The 24,423-nt window shown below is 33.4% G+C and overlaps 1 protein-coding gene and 1 long non-coding RNA gene across 4 annotated transcripts in view; both read left to right on the plus strand.

The window, feature by feature from the left end:
- Nucleotides 1-24,423, plus strand: part of LOC118204383 (uncharacterized) — a 281,241-nt gene that overhangs the window by 177,336 nt on the left and 79,482 nt on the right. The window lies entirely within an intron of this gene.
- LOC118183636 (uncharacterized) overlaps nucleotides 22,920-24,423 on the plus strand; it is a 47,217-nt gene continuing 45,713 nt past the window's right edge. Inside the window, exon 1 of the long non-coding RNA XR_004757267.2 lies at nucleotides 22,920-23,456. This is a non-coding gene — a long non-coding RNA (uncharacterized LOC118183636). The remainder of the gene's footprint in view (nucleotides 23,457-24,423) is intronic.

Consider the following 24,423-nt stretch of genomic DNA (forward strand, 5'->3'; position numbering starts at 1 on the left):
AAGTTGGAGGAAGGCCGCAGTGTGACAAGTGTGGCTGCATAGTTTGGAATTGCTCACAGCATCGTTTCACGACTTTGGAGACAATTTCAAACTACAGGAACAGCTATCCGGGGGTTTAGTAGTGGTCGTCCACAAGGAACCACACCCGCAGATGACCGGTATATTGCCTTACAGGCCAGAAGAAACAGGCGGCAGGCAGCGGGAGAAATCGCTAGACACACGACACAGGCGACTGGACGACCGATATCGCATTTTACCGTGGCCAGAAGACTGCACGGTGGTGGTCTGTTTGCACGACGTCCTGTACGGTGTGTACCTCTAACGCCTGCCAATCGGAGAAGGCGTTCTCTGTGGTGCCGGGAACACCGGAATTGGAGAGACAATGAATGGGGACGAGTACTCTTTACAGATGAGAGCAGATTCAGTCTGAGTAGCGATTCTCATCGCATACTGATCTGGAGAGAGCGGGGAAGCCGCAATCATCCCTCGAACATCATTGAAAGGGACAGGTATGGAGGTGGCGGTGTTCTCGTTTGGGGAGGCATTATTCTTGGTAGTCGTACAGACCTTCACATCTTCGACGCAGGTTCAGTCAACAGGACTCGTTATTGTAACAAGATTCTTCTTCCATATGTGCATCTTTTTAGAGGTGCTATGGGTCCACAGTTCCTTTTCATGGATGACAATGCACCATGTCATCGCACAGTAGCTGCAGAAAAGCTCTTAGGGAGTGAGGATATTGAACGTATGGATTGGCCGGCACGATCTCCGGATCTCAATCCCATCGAGCATGTATGGGATTTTCTAGGCAGACGCTTGGCAGCTCGTACCTTACCACCAATAACGATTCTGGATCTTTGATTGGCGCTGCAAGACAAATGGGCAGCAATGCCTCAACAACTCATTGACACCCTCATTCTCAGCATGGGCAGATGCTGTGAAACCTGCCTGGCAGTCAGGGGAGATCATATCCCCTATTAAAGACCGGATGTTTCTTGCTGGACACCCATCACAGGGATGTTTCGTCCTTCAGTCGCATTACGCTCCATGCTACTTTTTTAATAAAGCTTCTTTTTATCCCTCTGATTTCCCATTTAGTAATTGTTGCTTACATTACTCATGTTCTTACGTATTGGGGATCTTACGGTATTAAATGTGTTGATTTGGAAAGCTTTTGTACAAAGTTATATTGAAAAAACCGTCTCGTCCTTAATTTTTGCACACCAGTGTATTGAAAAAAATATGAGTAGATGATATTGAGTTCTTAAGATATGTGTAAAGGTTGATTTAAGTGTTAAAAATGATATTAAACTAAAATATAAAGCTAATTATTTTGATACAGGTTTGTGAAAAAGATTTTATTATCCAGCCTTGTTAAATGCCTTACCAATACCCTGAAATCTATTGTCTACTTTATTTTTTAAGTTTTACAAAGAATGACACTGCTTTATTTTTTGAGTTTTACAAAGTTGACATACTGTGTAATAATTCCTGGGTTCTATATAAATTATTTTATAAATAAATAATGAAACTTTTAGTTTAAAGTTTGTAATAAATAAATATTTCTTATTTTCAGATAAAAATGTGGAGGGTATTACTAAGAATAACCCCAAAGATGAGACTATCATGTGCCCATTTTGCCCACGTCATATTTTTAATGAAAATAGTTTGGAAAGACATATTCAGTTACATTTAAAATCAAAATATCACCATGGTTACCAGTGTAACATTTGCATGAGAGTGTATTCTAGTAAGTATTACATCAAAGAACATAAAAGGACTGTTCATAATATATGTTAAAAAAATGATTTGTGACCTAATATATGAAATGTGAATGAAACTTTATGTATATAAATTTAGAACTTAAATTTACCTTAGAATGGGAGGAAAAAAAAAGATAAAATGAACATTAATTGGTGTCTTTTTAGTTTTGACAGAATGTGGAAAAATTATAAATGTAGAATATTAGATTGCTTATATTATTATTATTTTAAATTATAAGCTTTTTAATATGATACTAAAATTGTCATTGCATATAATTGAATGCATTTGAATTTTACATTTGCTTGTTACAAAATGAATGTTTAATGGTCATTATATATGATTTTTGAACTAAATTTTTATTATTCAATAGTTTATCTAAATAAAATGAGATATTTTATGCTGATGTCCTTTATAATTTATTCTCTCAGAATCATAACATATGTTTTTGTAATAAATATCTATATTTTAATGACTTTCAAGTTTAAAGATTTAAATGTGTTTTTTTTTTTTTTTTTTTTTTTTTTTTTTTTTTTTTTTTTTCTCGTGTTTGCTTTGTTTTGTTATTAATTTTTTCACATATATTTATTGGTATATACATTCTTTGTAAAACGAATTTGCACCTAGAATTTGACAGTCTTAAAGTTTAACTTGTAAATAGTAGAAAATGCATGGCTAGTGCTCTAATAAGCAAGTCATAAGTGCACAGGAAAAGCGTACTTCAAAACACTGACCAATTTACTCATATATTCTGCTGCTCCCCCTCTTTTTTGTTTAACTAATTTTACCTCTTAAAAGTCAGGACTGCATAGTATAATAAAGTACGCAAGCTAAGTTTTGATGTTTATGCGAGTCAACTCCAGTCTGAATATTCTGATGCATTCCATGAGGCAGATATGCATCATACTAATATGTAATAATTCGGAAACTATGTTTGCTGAACAAATGAAAAGATCACTGTCCAATTTAAATCCCTTTCCCATCTTTTTCTTGTACCACATGTCAAGTTAACTATTTTTCTAAATATGTTATATTTTTTATGCAAAGTATGTATATTTATTTGCTATTTAAATTTTTGTAGGCTCTTCCAATAGTTTTTTTAATTTTATAAAATTTCATGTGTGCTTACTATAATCCATAAAATTTTTCATGTGCTTACTATAATAAGGAAGTAGTGTCTGAAATAGATTTGTTTAAATTTTTAATAGTTTCCAGAAAGATGTAAGTTGTCGTAAATTCTTAAAATCATTAAGCATAATTGAGAACTATTAAATATAAGTGACATGAATATATATGTAACTTGTTTCAACTTAGAGTCAGTAAGTGTTTACTGCATTCAGCTTGGGCACCACATATCACTCAAACGATAAACTCATAATCAAGTTTTAACAATGTTCACTCTGGAATATTATACACTCACGTTTGTGAAAATTGCAACACCAAGAAGGAATCGTCATAATTGAATGCAATTTAATACACAGTTGAGTGGTAGTGGTACAAATAAATGATTAAATGTTCAAAGCAAACAAACAAGAACAAGAGATCGGAATCAGTATTTTGTGTGGCCACCACGCGCCGCAATAAGTGCTGCTACACGACGTGGCATGGAGTCAAACAAAGTTTGAATGTCTGACTGAGGAAGAGCATTCCATATTGTTTGTACGCGTACCCAAAGTTCATCTGCAGACGCAACAGGACAAGGATCACGAGCAAGACGCCGACCAATGACATCCCACACATGTTCAATTGGCGACATATCCGGGGAACACGCAGGCCAAGGAAGAAGCTGTACCTGCTGCGCTGCAAAGAAGGATTTAACAATCCGAGCAGTATGAGGACGGGCATTGTCCTGTTGAAATACAGCGCCTGGCAAGCTTTGAAGGAAGGGAACAGCTTCGGGCTGTAGAACTTCACGGATATACCGGTTGCTGTTCAGATTGCCCACAATTCGTAGCAATTGAGATCGTCTATGATATGCTATGGCGCCCCAGACCATAACTCCGGGTGTTCGTCCACTGTGGCGTTCGATAATGCACTCCGGAAGGTGGCGTTCACCGGCATAACGTCTGACACGAATGCGGCCATCATGGTACCACAAATTAAAGCGGGATTCGTCAAAAAACACGACATGCTGCCAATCAACACGCCAGTCTATGCTGATTGGCCCATTGTAGCCGCAGGCGGCGATGGTCGTGCGTTAGGGGGATCCTGTATAAAGGAGTCCGTGCGCGCAGTCCACACTGCAGCAGACGTCTACAAATTGATGAAGCACACAATGAAACACCTGTAGCTATTGACCACAGTGCTGCCAATTGTCTAGAGCTGTACGGTCCGTCCGCGCCATGCGGACCAGGTGTCTATCATCGCGAGCTGACGTCACATTTCGGGGTCCACTCCCGGATTTCCGAGTTGTCCGACACTCGTCCGTCCACTGCTTCCAAACGCGCATCACTGTGCTGCTGTTACGCTGCACACGAGAGGCTACTGCACGATACGACAATCCAGCTTCACGAAGGCCGATGATTCTCCCTCGTTCAAACTCTGTAAGTTGTTCAAATCTCGCTCTCTTTCGTCGACGAGGCATAAGTACAGATTGAGTTAATGTTTACCACTAGCAGATAACCACCGATAACCATACACGCCTCGCTACAGCCGTCTATTTATTCGGATCCATCAGCCGTTCAGAGGGCGCTGCTCAGCATACGCATGCGCTACGGATTTGCAATTCTAATCATTTGCATATCATGCGCTACTTTGCATTTCCTGAAAATTTCAGCTCACTCGCGTAAGTCCTTCATGGTGTTGCAATTTTCACAAACGTGAGTGTAGTTAATTTTTTAATTTATCCCCCTAATGCTTTTCTTTTAATTCATGAAGCTCCAGTGGGATTGATATAAACTATATCCTTAATAAATTCTCACTGAAAAAACTGGTGTTAAATCAGGTGGTTGCTGTGATTCTACCTAGTACATGTTTCTATAAGTTGTGCTTGTGTAATAGATGGATTTCTATTCAGATTTTAAGGGCATGCCTTAGATATGTAAAAAAAGTATGAGATTTGAATTAATTTTTCTGTTCATAAAAGTTGGTTATACCACGTAGGTTAATTTTTATCTCACTTATTGTAATAATAATTTTGTTGCAATAAGATACTGGTTTTCAGCAAATGAGTTTAGAAATTTTTGTTGTACATTATCTTTAATTAAAAGCTATATAATTCATATAATCTAAACTCACAAACTCTATATAATTGCCTATCAACAGAGTTATCACTACATTTGCGTGGGTAATATTATATTTGTTATGTAATTTTTTAGTTTAGATGCTAATTCATTTGAAAGTAATAATCAGAAAATACTTGTAGTTTGAATGGCAATGTATGCATAGTTTCAACAAGAACAGAAAATGTACTCCTGAAACTAATAATATTATGATTTTATAAATTTATTATATATATGAGATTAAAACACATCTCTTAAACTCTTATTCAAACTTAATTTCATTCATTAAAACTCTTTTTCTTCCCTGAAAAAGTTTTTATTAAATACAAAGAATCCAATCATGTTAATTTGGTAAATGTATAAATTAGATGTTAAATTGATTTGAAAATTTATTGATTCATTGAAATGCATTGTTTTGTTACAATGAAATTGTCTAATATTGAAACGTATATAAAGGTTGAAAATCTTTGTGTTAAAATATAATGTAATTACTTCTTACAGTATATTTATTAACCTCTAAATATGAAAGGTAGGCAATTTTCTCCCCTTTTTTAATGCAGCATAATTTTAAGTCCTTTGCAGTTATGTTTAGAATAATTATGGATTTATAATTAAGAGTTGTTTTCTTAAATATGTTAAAAATATGGAAAAACATTTTGGAATATAGACATTTTAGAAGAACAAATTTATCAAAGAGGTATAGTTAAATATGTCATCCTATTTTCTGATATCTAAGGTTAGAGCTAACTGAATATTACATTTTTAAAAGGAATTACAGTCAAAAGTCTTTAATTCGGACACCCATAATCCGGAATGATCTATAATCCGGACCTCAAAGCTAAAATCTTTCTGCGCATGTGCCGCATTGACGCATGAGCATAGGCGTTTTACTCGTGCGCCCAAGACATTTACGACTGCGCATATGCGTCTGCGCAAATGCAGAATACGTTTTCGCGTGCGCGTTTAATGTATAACGGACGGGATAAGCTAAAATTATCTAATTATCTATTTCAGTTAATGTTGATGATTGCGTTGTTCCTTAATCTTCGAATTGGATCCGGCTTATTATTTTTTGCAGATTGTTAGAGCAATTTCATAAAAGTAAGTTGGAACTTTCGATTATGTCAAATAGAATTTCCGATGCTGGAGCTCCCAAAGGATCTAGAAAACGAAAGTATGTTTCGATGTCCATCAAACAAAAAATGGATAAAGGCATATTCTTTGTTTATCTAACCGTTCCGAAATCTGTTTATCAATTTCACGCAGCTCTGCGCGGGGGGGGGGGACGTCGCGGCGCGCAATGAACTGGAAGTTGATTTGTCAACACTATCGTTATCTTCAGGGCAGATGTTTTTATTTTATTCGGCTTATAATTCCTTACTAAATGTAGTATTTAATTTCGATGTACTTCGTCTTTGATATGATTTAAATCAAATTCCTCGTCATTATAAATATCACGAATACAAATCAAATAGTTTTCTGGTTGCAATTTTCTAATTTCGGCTATGCGTAAGGTATGCTTTACGCATTCGCGCGTTAAAAGAAATGTTTAATAAAGTAAACAAATAAATATTAGGCTTCTTTTTTGGTAAATTTTGATACCCTTTAGATCATAATTGCTCATTATTTTATAAATTACGGTTTCATATTTTTAATTTTATAATTTCTGCATGCCATCTTACCAGATTTAAACTGATGATCTATAATCCGGAAAAATCGATAATCCGGAATCGCCGAAGTCCCGACGAGTCCGGGTTAAAGACTTTTGACTGTATTTTTAAATGAAAGAAATTAATATAATCTTCTAAAATGTAAGAAATAGAATCTTATCGTGTGGTTATCTAATTTGACATTTTCAAAATTATCACCTTACCAAGTCTCATTGTGTATCCACTTTTTGTAATTTTTATTTATAAAGTTATTCATCTAAATAACTAAGATTTTCTCAATTTTATTATACATGTACTTCATAGTCTCATTGAGTTGGGCATCTGATTTCTTTCATTGTATTACCTAGTATCATCTTTCTGCACATGCCCCCATTGAAAACTGATGCTTTTTTACTAATAATGCTATGCAATATTTTGATAGGAGTGGTTTAAATTTAAGAAAATATTGAAAGAAAAATATTAATGAAAATGAAAATGTGGAGTTTAGGTGATTAATAGAATGAGAACATAAAGTATATTACTGTCAGTCTGAATATCTTAATAATAGTTCCAAATCTTGATTTTTTTCCTTAGTTTTGAAAATTTGCTTAGTATAAATTTAAGATTCTATTTCATAAATCTTAAAATAGGTGTTCTGTTTCCATACTGTTAGCTTATTAATGTTAGGTTTTTGCATAGAACTCCTGTATTTATTTTTAAGCTCATAGAAAATTTCAAAAATTAATTTTTAAGTACTTAATTAATAATATGTAAATATAGCTTGTAGGATTAGGTTTTTTTTTTTTTTTTTTTTTTTTTTTTCTCTGGCACACAGAATCATTATTTTCCATAAATGGGTTTACTGAAATAACAATTTGTTCTAATATTCTTGTATTTTTTAATTGTAAAAGTTGTCCTGAAATTTATATCATTAATTTGGTGAGTGTTATTTTTATATATGAAGAATAAATATAAATTGTACTAAATATCTGAATGTTGTATAGAAATGTTTCAGTTTTTGTAATTATAAATAAATAAATTGGTTATTTAGAATTCCATTTTTATTCTCTTATATAGAGGCATACATTATATCTATAATAAACAGTTATATGAGGTTTAATAAGCATTTATCAAATTTTAGGCACCAAGTTGTATCTTTTACGCGACTGTATCTATTAAATGGTATATTGGCACTTGTAAGATTTTGTCTGTTTGTTTGACTAAAATGTAAAGGTCTGATTTTACACTATACAAATATATTTTTAAACAGTGTTTTAAAGTAAAAGGATTTTGCTGTTGTTATGAAAGGCATAGTTATTATTATCGGCTTAGAAGGAAAGCAATAGTATACTGATGTACAGTATAAGTTTAAACTTTTATTTTACCTTGGATGAATATGTTTATTTTAAAATTGTGGATGTTATTTAAATTAAATGCATAGCTCTGAAGTAATCTTTATTTTTCTTTGTACATTTTATAGCTTTGTAACTTTGGACCGATTTGCTTTTGATTTTATTTACTGATGGGAAATAATTCAAGTGAGTGATCGTTAAAAGGAAAGATTTATTATGAAAATCTTTAATTATGATTACTTATATTATCATATTTCATTACCTCACTTCTTTTTTTTTTTTTTTTTTTTTTTTTCTGTTTGATATATGTAGGATTTGCACAACAGCACAGCACAAGAATACACACTTGTGTATCATGATTTGTAAACTTTTTTTTTTAATTTTATAATATGGCCTAGTACATAATCCATAACAGAATTTGCTTGAAATAATATAATGCTGTGGTCTCAGTACTTTGCTTAGGTAAAATACAAACTTGTTTAAAAAACAGTGGTTCCTTACATATTTCTTAGGATTCTTGATATGTTTGTTCATGCTAGGAAATTCCAAGAAATCTTTTCTAATATCCTACCTTATGGAAATACATGAGAAGCTTTCTTTTATTTAATTATTCATATTTAATAGATGAGCAATTAAAAAAAGGAAAGTTCCTCATACACGGGTAGAGTTGTTTCATAATCATTGGCCAGTACTGATACAAATGAGGGGTAGGATAAGTAAAAAAAAAGAGAAAGAAAAAAGACTATAACAGACAAAGAAAACTATTTTATTATAAGACATCCCTTGACGGAAATACACTGTGTTCAACATATGCTAAACTCTACAACAGAAGCTTGGTTCACAATAGTTCAGAAAGGTTCTTAAGCCTCTAATTTCTTGTCTCACAATTTCCACAGGCAAGAAAAATTTAGTAAAATTTACGGATCTTGTGATATCTTTCAGACTTGCATTTGTTACCTTTAATAAAAGTGTAAATGTTTAAACATGCAGCTTTAATGCTCAACTATCAGTAATGCATTTCATGCTGTATTTAGACTTTGAAATGCATGTTGCTCAACACATGGGGTTGGTTGTTCACTAAATTTCATGTATTTGTGGAAAGTTCATGTATCGGTATGTAGAATTTCAACTATGAAATAAAAAAGTATGCAACTTTTGAAACGATTTTGTTAAAAAATTAGCAGTCATAGGGTGAAGAATATGAATCACAATATCCTAACTAGCAAATTGTTTTCATCTCAAGAAAAGATCTATACAGCAACGTGCAAAAGTCTGAGGTACCTAAGTTTGATGAATTCACATAAAGTTATAAAACTTAAATGAGAGAACAATGAAATATAGTCAAAAATTTAAAGAGAAAACATAAAACCAAGTGGTTTAATTCTTGCACATAATAATTTTTTTTTTTTTTAAAAAAAAAAAAAAAAGCTCTTTAGTGTTTTAAAGCTGTTAGTTTTCTCTGGACGTTGAAATTGAAAAGTGAATATAAAAATGTTAGTAACTGAGAAATATAATATTTTGTTTCATTAAAAGTATTGTTGTTTTAAAAATTAATTGATATGACAACTGATTATGGCATAAAAATATAGAGAATTGCCATTAAATGAATTTTGGATAAGTTTATCAGAAGAAATCTGAACAAAATGACCTACTCATATTTTGTTTCCCAGCAGCATATTTTATGAGGCATGTTTTCACTTTATGCTGCAGCAAAATCCAAATGTAGAAATGGACTTAATGCTGCATCTGATATAAGAATTCATGTTTCTAACATTTTACATGACATTATAAGAATTTGTAATTCAAAGACTCATATGCATCAAAGTCATTAAAAGGTAAAAATTTGCAACATTTTTTTATATTATTTGTTTTGTTTATTTAATTTTATGTGTCATTTGCATAAAATTAAAAAATGAAAAGCGCTTCTTTTTATATGTATGGTATAAAATTTGTAGTAAATGTTAATTTTCTCTTTATTATCTGCAATATTATTCGTGATGGGGAGGGAACTTAACATACATTTGTGCTATCATATACCGTATACCTGTGTTAAGTTATATCTGTATCAGTTATAACTAATTAGCCAAAATTATTTTAGTGTTCCTTAAAAATTTTAGAATTCAAAAAATGTTCTATGATAAGAAAAGTTTGAGAAATAGTGAGCTACAGGGACTAGGCTAGTCTCTTAACATTTTATGCATTAGCACTTACAAGTACTGTAGGCTCAGGTGCTGGGCACTTCAGCAGGCTCCTAGGCTGGGACAGCCACATCCTGTACAGAATTCATTGTAAATAGGCATATCTTTCCTGGCATAACATATTGGAGAATGTAATAGAGGAAAAATGAATTTTTCCTCAAGAGAATTCAGTGGTCGTTGTATCATGGCATAGGTAAAGATAAGCAATTCCGAACGATAGTCAATTCATGAGCCTTGCGTACATACAAATCGTACAGTCAGAACGTCCATCAAGAGAGATAAGCGTAACAGTTACTGCTTCGACGTCCGGCGCTCAAATGAGTGAGAAACAGGTAGCAGGGCAGGTCCATGGCTGGATGGGAGGAGCTACTGGTCATGTGATCCAATGGGTGTCCTGGAAAGAGAGTGCATTTTCTTGCTCGTCAGGCATTGGTGGGCGCAAATTTTAAAGTTTTAACTTCGTTGAAATCCTGAGTACATTTATTTGATATAATAATAAGAAAGTTATCAAGTTAAAATACAATAATGTCAGGTAAAGGGATCCTGGTCTGAAATAAGTTGGCCTAATTGTAATGCGTTCTGAACTAAGTATTAAAATAAGATATTTTGTAACATGCAAGGTGTTGGTGTAACGAAATAGTGATTCATATTCTTAAAGACAGATGGCGACACATGAGCGTGTGCTTTTAAGAGTTGTATATGAACGGTGAAGATTTGCAAACGTAAAACAAATATAGAAATATAGAAAAGCAGTACTTAAAACAGTTGTTAAAATTAAATTAAATGCCGGAGAACTGCTCCGGGTCTTTTTTTGTTTGCTTCGCTGGTATAATCATAATTTAATCTTGGGATAGAGCAGTTGTTGATCTTTTCGATGCTGTTGAAGAATTTCTGTGAAGAACCAAGTACTATTGGATATAATCCTCAGCATAACATTTTGGCTTTGCTGAATTTTCAGCATGTGAGTTTTACACACATAACCCCAGACTGGGCAGGCATAGGTGATAATAGGTCGCAGCATGGATCTATATACATGAAGTTTGTTTTGGATAGATAAAACGGAGTTTCGGGCAATTAGGGGGTTGAGTAAAGCTTTAGTACCCCGAAACTTGTTCAAAACAAATGTTATGTGTATGGCCCAAGTGAGTTTTTGATAAAATGACACCGAGGTATTTGGCTTGCTTGGCCCAGGGAATGTTGACGTCGTACATTTTGAGGGTGGTACTTAAGTCGAAAATCCTTTTCTTTGTGAAGTAAACAACTTCCGACTTCTCAACATTTATCTTGATTTTCCACTTGATCATCCAGGACTCTAATGCATGGATGTGTTCTTGTAGTGTCTGTACGACTGCGGCCATAGACGCAGCTTGGTAGAGGATCGCAGTGTCTTCTGCATAAAGTGCTAGTGTAGTGAGAGGGTTGTGAGGGATTTCGTTCGTATAAATTGAAAATAATGTGGGCGAAAGTAAACTTCCTTGCGGTGAACCCGCAAGGGTTACTTTCCGTGTAGAGTGAGTGTTGTTATAACGAACGACAAAGTGTCTATCGTATAGATAGGAATTAATGATGTTAATGATGTAATCTGGGAAACCCAGAGTGATTAGCTTGTGTGAGGCCCTGTAACCATACACAATCAAAGGCTTTCGAAATATCGAGAAAGAGAGCTCCAGTGATGTGTCTTTTTTGGAATCCTTCAGCAATCACTTCTGTGACCCTGTACAATTGATGAGTTGTAGAGTGTTTGCTTCAGAATCCGTATTGCTGTGAAATAAGAACTTGATTTTCTTCCAGGAACTCTTGGATCCTATTTAGAATAACTGCTTCGGCAATTTTGCTTAAGGTCGACAGTAAACTGATCGGCCTGTAGGAGGTAGCCAGCGTTGGGTCTTTTCCGGGTTTCAGGATCGGTGCGATGATTGCAGTTTTCCAATTGGTTGGAAAGTGATGTAGGCGAAGCATAGCGTTCAATAGTTTGGTGAATTTGCATAGCATTTTTGCTCCCATTTCCTTGATCATCTTATTACTGATCTTGTCAATACCAGGGCTTTTCCGGTTCTTTCTCTTCTCGGTATAACTAATAACCTCTGATGGCATAATTAAGGGTGTGTTGTTTGTGTGTGCTTTTGTTTGGAATTGTGTGATGAGTGCCGTAACTGAGAGTTCTGTATGGGGGTTAGAAATATTGTGGGTGCGAAATTGAGATGCATAGTGATCTGCAATAGACTCAGGTTTCTCAAAATCGGTGTATGCGATCACGTTGGGGCCATTAATGGGCGGAATATTAGTGTTGCGTCTTTTAAATTTAGATACAGCACTCCACAGTGAGTTATCATCTGTGGATAATGCTTCTAAATGTCTGGCCCAGTCAAGTTGTGCATGTTTTTTCAGTAGAGTCCTGACGTGTTGGTTTAATTGATTAAGTAGAATTTTGTCCGTGGGACATCTGAAACGCTGCCATTGCTTATGTATACGATTTCTGTTTCGGATCATCTCCCGGATAGCACTGTTCTTGAATCTTCTGTCAGCTCTCATTGCTTTGCTGTTTTTGAGTAAGGCATCTTGAAGCTCATCTGTAAATTCTTCAGTGTAAGCGTCTAACTCATCCCTTGAGTGTATCGTGGTGGTGGGGTACTGAGTGTTGTTTAGAGCTTTGGCATAACCTGCCCAGTTTGTAAAAAGGGCTCTTTTGTGTGGTGTACTGTAGGAGTCGGTAGATATTTCCATCATCACCGGGTTGTGGTCTGAAGACAATTCTGTCAGACTTTCGACATAACTCGGGGGTTGATGTTTTTTAAAATGAAAAAATCCATGATTGATGGTCTACCTATCCCACAGTGTGTTGGTTTATCTGGTACTGCCAGGTGAATATTGGCCGCAAGGGCAATGTGGTGTATGACTCGTCCGTGTTGATTAATATCCCAGCAGTTCCAATCGCGGTGGTGTGCGTTGAAGTCTCCACCTATGATGACTCGATTGTTAGTATTTAATAGTGTTTGAAAATCTGTCCGGACAGAATTTGTAGGTGAGTGTATAGAAAAATAGGTGGAGATAATAGTGATTGGTCGTGACGTGTTTGGCGTGAGTGTTATAGCTAAGGCTTCGACAGCTAAAAGCTGTGGTAGTGGAGTGACATGATGAGGGATGGAGCGCTTAACTAAGATTAGCAGACCTCCTCGTGCGTTTCCTCTGGATGCAAATCTACCTTCAGTAGGCCTGTTCCATCGATGAGTAATATAATTGGAAGCTCTGAAATAATTTTGGGTGCCAAGCATGTGTTCTTGTAGGAGTAAAATATCGGGGAAAACTTCATGTAAAAACTCCTTAAGCTAGTAGGCTTTTTGGAGCAATCCATTTGCGTTCCACGTGATAAGAGTGAGAGGCATATTAGGGTTGTTCTGATACATGATTGTTGATCTCACTAACAATTTCGTAAAACATAAATAGTTTATCTACAGAATCAGACAAGGTTTTCAATTTAGGTAAATAATTTTTAAAGATATTATTCATCAGTCTAATATTATTGATTCCAAGAATGCTGTTAAATTCAGCTATGTTTTTCATAAAATTAAGGAATTCAGAGCCTTGTGGCTTCTCCTGGTTATCCATAACTTTTTCTTTTCTTTTACTATTAAGGTTATCATTATGTGTCATATTTAAATTTTTTAAAGCATTGCTTAGATCACTAAGCTTAATATTTTCAGTTGCCTTTGAGTGCATATTTTGTGCAGCAGTAGCCGATTCTGTGGGATTAAAATTAGTATTTCCATTAAACATATTATTATGTTTTTTGGCCATATCAGCGTAGGAGATACCTTTTCTGAGTACGCTGTCCTTTTTTTGTTGGTTAGGTCTATTTCGCGAGAATTTCTCACACCCACGGTATGAGGCTACGTGGTTTTTGAGGCAGTTAGCGCACTTGGGATCTTCCATCCTTCCTTTGGTCTTCGGGCAATCCATGGTTTTGTGTTCCAGTGAGCATTTGACGCAACGTGGTGTAAAGTGGCAGTTTTCAGAAGAATGGTGCACTTTTGGCAGTTATAGCACTGTGGCACCTGATTCTTTGAAATATATTTCTCGACTGAAACAGCAAAGAGCAGGAGGTCGGTGACTTGGTATATCTCGTCCGCTTTTTCATTTTTGATGATTTGGACCAGGAATAAAGGCATGGGAGCTTTGGTTCTTCGTCTTGTAAGTTGTGTAACTTTACTGATTCCGAACCCCTTGTCCGACAAGGCAGTGGCTATATCCTCAGGTTTTGTGGTTATAGACAGTCTTCTGAGAACCACTTTGATTGCGCGAGCGTAATTTGCGTTGATTACGTAGTGCTCTACTTTTTTTTTTTCCAGGAAAAGAGATGTTAGGAGTCTATGGTCGTCCGCAGTGCGTGGTAGGACTTTCAGGAGTTCACCGTTGATTTTTCCCAAAAATTTGGCTTCAGTTTGCAGAGCTAATTCCTTTAGAAAAGCCTCGTGGGTCAGTTTTCCGGGATTCACCATAATGGGGGGGGGTAGCCTGTGATTGGCTATTGGTCGGCTGCTGCTGCACGGCCTGTCCGTCTGGGTTATTACCAGCATTTACATTTTCATCATTACCAGAATTTTCATTTAACACAGAGTATCAGTTTACAGTTTCTAAATTTAATGGTACTTTATCTAATTTTTGTTGCTTAGCAGTTTTTACAGGTAACTTAAAACCATCATTATCAATAATTATGTTACCATGACTAATTTTTCTCTTAGCTTTAATTTCCTCATTTTTCCTTTTAACACTAGAAATAGCAGGGGGGACAATGCCTGAAGAGCAAGATAAATTGCACTTACCTCTTATTTCTGCTGCTTGAGCCTGGAGCATGCGTAAATTCTTCGTCATGATATCCGTGGTCGTATCCGGGTCAGAAACCGCGTGTAGTCCTTGACATGCTTTAATTGCAGTCTTCACTGCGTCAGTTTCCTTTTCCAAATCCATTAGCTTTTCCGTATAATAATCCAGGTTTTCGTTAATATCCGATTGAGGTTGCTGGGGAAGTCCAACACAACTCTCCGTGGTGGCAGGTGTCTCAGGCGGGACGCTAACGTCCATCCGTACTGTAACTTCGGCAGTAGAGCCCATCTCCGTCGGAGCGCTCATGATGCGCACCTTCACGTTCAAGGATCAAGGACCGAATCGGTGGTGTACAAGTACTGTATTGAATAGTCAAAAGCATTAAAAGAAACATCACTTTACCTCTTTTGAAACCACATGCCATTTGAGTGTAGTGGGAGGAGTTATGGTTTTGCCAGTTCTATGCAGGGAAGGACTAGCTTCCTTTCATATGTTTCATTAACTGCTTTAGCTATGTTGTTAACTACTGGCTGTAATTTGTAAGAGATTTTAATTTTCTTGTCATTCTTATAAGCAAAATTATTATCTTCATGTAAGCTTTCCTCTGGTGTGTAAAATAATGCAAAATAAATTATATATTGATGCAGTAATTTCAAGTTTAAACTGATAAAAGCAGTTCATAAAGTAAAAAAATCATTATGGAGTGTGCACTAGCAACCTATGATGCCTTTATACGACAACATGTTCATTAGCTATCAGTATCATAATCCTATATTCTCAATCGTTTGTCTGTCATGTTTTTTTTAGATAACATATTTTCAAAAGACAGAAAAAATAATGATAGAAAGCAGATCTACTCTCAGTTATTCAAGCATGAAACATTATATGCATTATTTCAAAGTGGAGCATTATGTAATTTCAAAATGGTTACTGATATTTAAAATAAAAAGTGCTGTTTTGTTGGCTTTGTGCTCTTTTTTGAGGTTAAATATTTTTAATTAGTTATTTATTTTTATGATATCGATCAGATTTTAAAAAAATCATTTATTTGTGGTAAGATCATTATGACTTGCGCCCTTATCCAGTTTTCACAAATTCATCAGAACATTTTAATCATTATTATACTCATTAGTCTTCAAATTATGTCATTAGTTTTTCTATTCAAAATATAACAAATCCTGGCATGATGATCACCTCCTTAAGATGATCACATCTAAAAGTTACTAGCATTTTTGTGAACGTAATTAAACACGAGTTACTGAATTTTATGCCTTTAAGATGACCACCACTGCTGTCTGTGAGTGGTGGTTGTCTTAGAGAGGCTTATACTTTTTCTTCGTATCTAGTACTCTTTGGTAAAAAGCATGGCATGCCACTGCTCAAGATTTTGTCTTTTACTTTCTTTCAGTAGACAGATGTGATCATCCTTCATATTTTTGTACTGTAAGAGACAAGGGATTGGTGAGCAATGGCCTTTTGTTTAATAGTTTCTTGTGACATTCTTTCAGCTAAGCAGTACATGTCACTTGTGATTATTTGGCTACAACTTTGAATGAACCACATTCTTGCAGTCTACCACAGAGTGATTAAACTCCTTCGTGACTGCAAATTGTATTTAAAAGTTTGCTACATTGATTCCTCTCAAATGAGCATTTTATTCTTTTTTTTTTTTTTTTTTTTTTCTGGAATCTGACCTTGATATGACAAGTTTGGCATTGAGCTGATGTGCTGTGGATGTTGGTGGATCCTCACCCATTTTCTGCTTTGACTGTGTGTAAACTTAAACAACCAACTTCTGTTAATATCACTGGCATGGACTTCAAAAACAATATACAGACAGTTCTATCAGTTGTCATGCTAGTACTCCATGGTGTTGTTGTTCCCCCCCTCCACGCACACACATCGGCAACTGTTTGGGGCACATTATGGCTAAGTCTGAACTTAGGAAATAGCAATAATCTCATATAATGTGGCTCCATCACATCACAAATGGCTTTTGACCTGTTTGGAAGATGATTGCTTTTAGCATGTTGACTGAACCATTTACTTTGTGGTAGTTCCTGTTATGATGCATCTCACCTCTGCTAGTTAGCCTTGATAGAATCAGCCTATAATTATGAAACAACTGAATATATATTTAAGATGAACTGCTGAATAAGCATATACGTAATGCAGTTGCTCTTGCAATTCAGCAGTTAAATTTACTTAAGAAGTATATTCCCCCCCCCCTTTTTTTTTTTAGTTTATTTCTCTTGTACACTGTGAAAAAAAAAAACAGTTCTATAGCTTCCGTTCTACTGGACCGACTAACGAAATTCAAATTTCGTTTTTCATGTCTCGAAAGCGCGACTTAGGATATATATTAGATTTATATATAGCATCATTCTAACGTAGGTATTCTGACACAAAATCGAACTTTTTCTGAAAAGACATGCAATTTTTTTTCCATATTTCGATTCTACGACTCAAATTAAATTTTTTTAAAATTTGGTGCGAAATTTATGGAGAAATTCAAAATTTTATCTTGGCGTATTTCCCGCCCCAGTTTTCGCGAAGAATAATTTGCTTGGCGAACTTCTTAATTTATTGCAACTTATTTTCCTTTTTTTTTTTTTTTTTTTTTTTTTTTTTTTCCATTGTAGACAAGCGGAAGAAAAGCCATCGTTCATACTTTCAAATAATTTTAACAAAGTGCATAAACAACATTTGGGGTTATTATCACTCAAAAAAAAAAAAAAAAAAAAAAAAAAAAAAAAAAAAGATGCCAAATTTCAAAACATTCCAATATGTAAATTCATGCATATCTTAGAAAATGTTGAATAAAAAAACTCTTAATTTTTTGCAGGTGTGCCTAGAAGTACATCTAAGTTAAGACGATCTTGAAAATTTGATAGGTTATAATGCAAAATTTTTTCGAAAAATTTATAAAAAAATATTTAAAAATGCAAAATTTAAAACTAAGTCGTAAAGAACGTGCTAATTATATTTGGATTAAGCTTAAATTTCGAATTCTAGAAGAAGGAATTAAAAATTAATAAAAAAAGAGATATTAATAAATATATATCAAATTCAATTAACATTGAGAAGCTAAAATTTTGAGAGCTAATTTTTTAAAAACTTCTCGTGCGATTTTTACAAAACTTGTCCGTTTAGCAAAATTTGAGTCATAGAATCGAAATATGAAAACAAAATTGGGATGTCATTTCAGAAAAAAACCTATTTTGTGTCAAACTACGAATATTAGAACAACGCTGTATGTAAACCTAATATATATTCTTAAGTCGCGCTTTCGAGACATGAAAAACGCAAGTTGAATTTGATCAATCGGCCCAGTACAACGGGAGATATAGAACTGACCTTCCCTCCCCCTCCCTTTTTTGGGGGGGTGGGCATCCTACTTTTTTGCATGTATGAATATCAGGTGTAAGTATGATAGCTTGAGGTAATTCTGATAGTGTTTTAGAGTGAAGGATATGTTATTCTATGGATATATTACATTCATTTTCATTTACATCAGTAAAAATAGTACTATTTTTGTTTTTGTTATATTATTTCATATCTTCCTTTGTTTTCAATAATTTTATGTAAACATATGTGTATTTCTATACCGCTGTCGTTAATAAAAAAACTGTAAATTTACTAATTATATAATGTAGTTTTACATTAACTAATTTTGAATATCTGTCATCATATTTAATGAATAAATGATCGATATATTTAAAAAAGAATGATATTGTGTTATACATGTATATTTATATTTGCATGTTTAACATCGTTTATTGTTTAATCTAACTGAAACCATTGCTGATAAAATTCAGAATTAAGGTGACTTGCAAGCATTTTCATTGATTAAAGACAGTTATAAAAGGTAATTGTGCATCAGCTAAACGTTTTGAGGACTAAAAGTAGTGAATTGTACATATAATTAATACGTTTCTGCTGAGGATGATCCAGATAGCTAAATAGTAAGTAGCTCACTCTTTCTTTTATTTTCGTTTTTTATTTCTTCACTTCTCTATTTTGGCAAAATTTGTGATATATTACAACATCCTTTTATGTAAGCTATAGTTTTTCATCAAGATTTGAGCTTAAAGTTACCTATTTAACCAGAAATATTACCTGATGTGTCATATTCATTATTGAAGTTATCATTTGTTGTGTATTACGTGGAGTTAACTTATGTGAAACTGCTTTATGTGTAGAATATAATTCAGAAACTTATTTAAATAAAGTGCAAATTAGAAAGACAACAAATTTTGTCTGATATTTGAAGTTAATGTAGAGAATCCAAATATTTTGGAGGTGAATACATGCATATATACTCATACTACATATGCACAGATGTCTGTATAAATATATATCCTACTTGTACATAGTAATAACTGAAAGCAAGAAATTGCTAACATTGTTTTGAGAAAAATGCATTAGGTGTTGGGAGTAATTGACTACTAATTAATGGTTACTTTATCTCTGTCTCAAAGACTGAGGAAATATTTCTTTCTTTCCACATACTGGAAAATATGAAAAAGCCACTTAAATATTTCATGTAAATGAAAAAAATATGGTGTGGCTATCACAGAGTTCTTTGTATGGCCTATTAAATTATACATATTTTTTGCTGCACTTCATTTAAACTTATTTCTTCGGATTATTCGAACTTAAAAAAACGATCCCTCAAGGCAAGTTGAAAATGACATCAAAAATTGTAAATTTTGAAATTAAGTAAATTAATTTTTGTCATACGAGAGTCAAACTTATAGTTTTATTTTTTCATAGCGAGTATAAAATTTCCCAAGTACAGGAAACGGGAGTCCGCACTAAAAGTTAGACTTCATTAGTTATCTAAAATTAATTTTATTTTTACTTTGCCAAATTAAGAATATTTTCGTCAGCTAAAACATTTCTGTAACTGGAAGTATATGACTACGACCAACGACTGCGAAAAAAAAGCCTGTTAAGGACTTCTAAGCCGGTTAAGGAGGCGGGTGTCTACATATATAGAACCTTTAAAATTACCTTTTTATTGTTCTTTGAATATATATATATATATATCCATACACACACGCGCGTTTTGGTACTACCGATTGCAATAAAAAAAGGGAGACATGCAACTAGATTAAAGTGACCACACGTCCCGATTTTGGCGGGACAGTCCCGCATTTTAGAGGACACCGCGTCCCGCCGATTTTTAAAAGTGTCCCGCTTTTTAGAAAACATCTGCATTTCTTATTTTAAATTTACTGTAAAAATATGTAACCTATTATTTATTAACTATTTTAGTGAATATAAATAAATCAATAAATAATAAACACATAAAATGCATGCAGAGTAAACTAAATTAGGCGATGTAACGAGTTAGATTTACTCGGTGGCGTTCGATCATTGTCGTTACGGCTCGTCAAGGAATTATGTATTGTTAACGGAGGAACAGCTGAAGCTAGCATTAGCTGAAGGAAGGGCTATTTGTTTCCACACGATAAACCACAATCAAAGTTTCAAATCAATTGATTGTACGTCGCAAATGATCAAAACATTGTACGACAAAATATTCGCACGTGCAAGGACAAAACCCGAAACAATTATTTGTAATGTTTTTTCACCATATTCGTTTTCACAATTGCAGAAAGAGTTAGATAAATGCACATTTATAAAAACATATTATGATGCTTCCAACCACAAAGATTTAAAATTATTTCCCACAATTCTTTGACCTTTTGATCTAGAAACAGGAATTAAAATATTAATATTAGATTTTATTTCATTGCCCGGTGAAACTTCACAAATAATTTTTTATTCAATAAGTACTGTTTTAAAAAAGAATAATGTGAACAATAAAATTATTGCCCATTGTGAGGATAACACTAACGAAAATTTTGGTGGAAAAGCTAGAAGAGGCATCATTAACGTTTTTACGAAACTTAACGTTTGAACAAAAAAATTTTTAAAAAAAAGTATTCGAGTAGGTTGTGCAGCGCACATTCTGCACAATACTATTCAAACAGCATCTGACTTACTACCAGGGGATTTGAAAATATTATTGCAAAAATGTATTCGTATTTTTATATATATACTGTACGTGTCGAAAGTTTTAAGGATTTTTGTGAAAGCGCAGAAATCGAATATAAAAGAATTATTGGTTACAGCAAAACACGATGGCTTAAAAAATGACACATCACAAATTTGGCTTCAGTTCATCCACAACCAAACTACATTATTTGACAATGCTGTGAAAATTATTAAAGGGGACAAAATTTCAAATACGGAAGTGGCAAATGAAATCAATAATTTAATAACAATTTAAAAACAAAATTGCGAGAAACAATTTAAAACAATTTAAAATCAATAATTTAAAAACAAAATTGCGAGAAAGAATTGATAGCGAAAGTTAGTTGATTGGTGAATTGATAACTTTAGTTATTTGAAAGGACATCACTAGGTTGGAAGCACAAGGTGCCATTAAACGACCTGATTTTCTGAAAGAAGTCAGAAATTTTTATAATAAATGCTTGGAATATCTTGAAGAATGGACAGTTCAATTCGAGGATATTAAAAACTTTCATTGGGTGACATTTAAAAAAGGAGATTTTATGGGAATATTTGGAAAAATCTTTTTAATGTATTAGTAACCATTTTCCGAAAAATAATATTTGCGAAAATGATCTTTTTAATGAGGTGTCATTGGTAAAAAGATACGTTACTGATGAAAAAATTAAATGTTGGTTGTCTGCAAATGTGGAAACAGACAAAAAATGGACGGAGTTATTCCTTCACTTTAAACTGAATAAATATTCCTTATGAAAATATTTTGAAATTGTAGAATACGCGGTCCCCTTTCAGGAACAAATGCAGCCACAGAACGTATTTTTCTAGTATCAGTAAAATATGGACAATTGAAAAAACGCAATTGAACATTAAAACTTTAAAATCTGTGTTAAGCCTAAAATAAAATTTGACATGACCCGAATCTATTGCAAAGTATTCACTCGGATAAAAAGAAAATTATAATTTTTTTAAATAAAATATTAAATTAATTAAAGAGCATAATATTCAAATTATTGTTTTTTACAAAAATTTTTATAGTTACCACTAGTTAATAATAAATATAGTTTTGTTTAATTATAGACAAGTATATGAATATATACAATAAAATATATTGTTTTGAATTATTGGTTTGCTTTCATAAATAAATTAAAATTCTAAATTGTCCTGCTTTGTCTGAATGAAAATGTGGTCACTTTAAACTAGATGGTATATCAGTTCCATGTATAAAATTTCAACGTTCTACAGCTAATAGTTTTTGAGTACGCGAAATACATAATGTGGTCACTAAAACTAGATGGTATATCAGTTCCATGTATAAAATTTCAACATTCTACAGCTAATAGTTTTTGAGTTACGCGAGATAAATACATACGTACGTAATCTTTTATTTCTATACAATTGAATTTTTATAATTTAAAATTTAAATTAGCTTTATAGGAATGAGAGAATATTTGTTATATATATATATATATATAATATTATAAGCTAGGTTGTAAGTACAAGAAGAAAGTTTTGCCCGTAAAGTTTAAAGTATACATTAATAATGTTGGTAATGGAAAAGGAAGAAAACTAATTTACCATAACTCTTTTTTGTCAAATCAAAACTTTAAGCAAACTGACATTAGCGGAAAGAATTTTGTTTTTAAAATTAATGAATTACAATTTGAAAGCATTATTAACCAGATGTAATTATTATATATATATATTTATAGATACTGTAAAAATGTTGTAGCTCGTAATCTTAAGATTAGCGTAATTTTTCTGCAGTAGTTATTTTTTAAATATTTTATTTATTAAACTTTATTTTCCATTGATTAGCATTAATAGTTGCTGTTGTCACGTATTCTAACAATAAAATTTGATTTAAAGTGTTTGCTTATGCATAGGAGAAAATTGCGTTTGTGTAAATATTTTTAAAATAAATGAAGCGCTGTTTCCAAAAACCGAAAAAATACATGTGTAAGAATTCATTAAACATTTTTGTTTCGCTTTTAGAAATACTGATTAGAATGAAAATATTTTTCTAGGAAATGACTTGGTAAGATTTTCCTTGTAACATCGAACTCCTGGGTTGTGCAATTCGAGTAACTTGTTCCTTGTGCGACCACAAAATGGGCTGGCCTAAAAACGAATGGGAAAAAACCGGCTACCAATTTTTTCCTTCTTTTTCTGGAGCAGGCGCCTCTTTGCAGCTGCACGTACATCTGTGACGTCAGAGGAGCGAAGTTGCCTCCCATGTCTTTTCCATATCCTGTTTGGGTTGTTTCCTTTTTTATTATTTTATTCATTTCTTTTTCCGCTTTCGTCTTTCCCGGAGTTTTCTTTTACTTTTTTTTCCCTTCCCCTTTTTTTGGCGTTGGTTTTCGACTCGACTGGAAGATAGTCAGTTTTAACGTCTGCTTCGTTGCCTTGGTAAGTAATTTATTATTTTGAATTACTATTCGTTAATTGTATGTATGTAAGAGTTCAGTAATTTATATATTATGTAGCAATATGTTAACTTTAACTGAGTTTCAATGAGGATGTAAAACTTTCCCGTAAATCTATTTTTACTCTCATTTCGAGCTCAGTGTACTGTTAAAAGCAGGTGGCATTCCTTCGTTGAGGGTTGCCAGCTTTTGACGGACGATTTTGAACGCGGGTTTTCAGCAGAAACGCTTAATTCTTAACTGTATTGGTTATTAATACAATTGCGATCTATATTTTTTAGGGTTATAATTTTAGTATCTGCTGTAATAATAGCCCTAAAATCTAATCAAAGTTATACATATGTAACCGTATTTAAAGTCAAAATGATGCGACTTTAATTGCTGTGTACAGAAAACACGCAAGAGTGTTTTAATTACTGCTTCTGAAGTAAAGATGGGTTGTCATTATGAAATCGTTTACATTGTGTTTTAATTACTGCTTCTGAAGTAAAGATGGGTTGTCATTATGAAATTCGTTTACATTTTAACAATATAGTTATATCTTGTTCATAAAATTTGGTTTTAGCATTATCCTTTTTAAAAATTTTCATCGTCTTGAAAGAGAATTCTGATATTTTTGACTTACTAAAAGAATTTTTTTAAAAAAAAATTAAATTCATTAAAATGTAAAAATGAGTGTTTTTCACTTGTATCACGTGAATAGGACTCAGTTTCTTTCAGAAAGGCCCTCCACAAAACCAGTCTCTTTTAAGGTAGATAATTCGAGCCTATTTTGCCACTGTCAGTTAGTTAATCAAGCAAAGTTTTCCGTCGGCGGGAATCGCAACTACCAGTGGCTTGCAGATTTAGCAGGTTGGCTGCTGGTGGATCAAATGCAAATTTGTGGATAGTAGCGTTTTTACAAAAGTTTTTTTATTAATAAAATGCTTATTCGTATATTCTACAACAGT

The sequence above is a fragment of the Stegodyphus dumicola genome, chromosome 3 (assembly GCF_044657685.1).
Source record: "Stegodyphus dumicola isolate Sdum_Otavi_A_Nest chromosome 3, ASM4465768v1".
Taxonomy (NCBI): Eukaryota; Metazoa; Arthropoda; class Arachnida; order Araneae; family Eresidae; genus Stegodyphus; species Stegodyphus dumicola.